This window comes from Apis cerana, linkage group LG11 (genome assembly GCF_029169275.1).
Source record: "Apis cerana isolate GH-2021 linkage group LG11, AcerK_1.0, whole genome shotgun sequence".
NCBI classification, from domain to species: domain Eukaryota; kingdom Metazoa; phylum Arthropoda; class Insecta; order Hymenoptera; family Apidae; genus Apis; species Apis cerana.
Genome location: NC_083862.1, coordinates 7,844,443 through 7,846,673, shown reverse-complemented (window position 1 = coordinate 7,846,673; position 2,231 = coordinate 7,844,443). Strand labels below are relative to the sequence as shown.

Genomic DNA, 2,231 nt, shown 5'->3' with positions numbered 1-2,231 from the left:
TTAGAGATTACGAAAATTGATTTTGAAGTAAGAATTTAAATATTTTAAATTCTTATAAATTCTTATAAATTCAAAAATATTGTGTAAGATAAAAATAATCGAATTTTCATATTTCTTAATGCAAAATTAAATATATATATTGTACATAAACTTTATATATAAAATTTTTTTTCTTATTTAAGTTTCATATATCTATGATTTGAATAAATTCTAGAATTAAATAATAATATAACAATAAAAGAATAGAAAGTTTCTAATTTCCTGTTAGATCATTAAAAACAGTGTTTTTTGTTCGAAAATATGTTGTCGTTAAATTAAATTAAATCTGCACAAATCTTTTAGTTATATTTCTCATCATTATATTTACATTTTTGAAAAATATGCTTAGTATTAGTTCTTAATGATCTGGTAAATGCATAAAGTTCAAAAAAACCCAAGGACTGATTTTAGACACATAGTTAATTTAACACTTACATCAATATATAGCAATTTAACATTATTTAATTTTTTAATTTCGATAATTTTACATTAATTGAAAGAACTAAATAAAAATTCTTATTTTGTAATTTTAATTATTTTATAATCATTAACAAATATGTTAACTAAAAGAATATTTAGATCTTAATATAAAACAGGTATAATTGAAACATGTTATAATGTTCAATTCAAGAGATATATTTAATTCGATCATTGTTATCACTTCCAACATATCTTTGAAATCCATATCGCTTGAATTCATGTTTATATTTGGTACATGTATCGTTTTGGAATTTTTAAATTGCTTAAAGATTAAGCATCCATTCGATGATTAATCTTATTGTATGATCATCATTACCTCATTACATATCATTAATATTTACATCGAAACAAAATTATAAAATTTGAATATATAAATTTGAATGGAATGAATTCAAAATTGGATAGTGATCATTCAAATTTTATTTCGTTTACAATAATTATAATTTTCTTTACAAGCTTAACGTACGCTCTTAACGTTTTATTATGTACAAAAAATTGTATATCTATCAAATATAATAAGTTTTAATACAAACGGCAATATCACGTTTAGAAAAATGAAAGAAATGTAAGCGTCGTCGCTGTGATCACTGTGACGTACACACATGAATGAGAACGCATACTCGTTCGTTTGATACGACGAGTTTAACAGGATTATTGCATTCGATTAATAATCTAGAGAATTATTATTCTCTAAAATCGTTTGCTAATGTACGTATGAGAGTAAATGCATTAAGAAATACTCACCGGTCAGTTCATTTATCTTAAATATCTAATTACGAATAAAGAAAAAAAAAAAAGAAAAACGAAAAAGGAGAAAAGAAATGAAAAGAAATAAAAAAGAAAGACAATGATGAAAATATTTCTTTAGGACTGTCTTTAATTTATTCAAGTTTAGTGACTTTTGAGTCATTAAAAAAAGTCCCTAACTCGTTTAAAATTTCCTAAAAATTAAAATATTTAAACTTTTCAATTTTTATTCTTTTTATTCCCGTGATCTTTTTTATATTTCATCATTCAGAAAAAAAAGAAACTTTGTCCATCTTCTTTTTTCTTTTAATAAATAAATAAAGAGTTTAAAGACGGCCCTGTTTCACTTCGTTATAAATTAATCTACTCGAAGGCAGTCTTTTATTCTTCTATTCCACTTTACGTCGTATATAATCAAATAATTAATAGATAATTACTAGAAAAAGTGTTTAAATGAGCGGCGATATTTAAATGGAATCCTATTGCTCTGATAAAAAAATAAGTGCCATTCCTCCCATCTTTATTGATTATCGTTTCTGATGGCAGTGAAATATTTGAAATAGCCATAGTCATTGTTCATCTGCAAAGGATCAAAAGGGTCAAGATAATTTTTGGTTACAAACATTATTTTAAAGAATTTCTTAATATTTAATCTTTGATTTTTAATATAACACAGTTAAAAACAATATAAAATAATAATTAACATGTGATATCTTATTTCAATTTTATATGTAAAATAAAGTAAAAGATTTTTAAGATATTAAAAATCTTTTTGATTGTTAAAACGAAAAAATAATTTAAAAAACATAACAAAATATTAAATTATTTTAATACATTAATAGCTCATAAATCAAGATAAGAATCTCAATGATTTATATATAATATATATCTAGAATTAATTGATTGATTCATGATTCATTTTAAAATATGAATATTTGAAATAATCCAGAAACATTTCAAATTAT

General features: G+C 22.1%; 1 protein-coding gene across 8 annotated transcripts in view; it reads right to left on the bottom strand.

The window, feature by feature from the left end:
* Positions 1-921: 921 nt before the first annotated feature.
* Positions 922-2,231, bottom strand: part of LOC107994538 (chitin synthase chs-2) — a 43,732-nt gene continuing 42,422 nt past the window's right edge. For all 8 annotated transcript variants that reach the window (XM_062082612.1, XM_062082610.1, XM_062082613.1 and 5 more), the window contains exon 21: positions 922-1,846. The gene's annotated coding sequence lies outside the window, so the exon portion shown is untranslated. The remainder of the gene's footprint in view (positions 1,847-2,231) is intronic.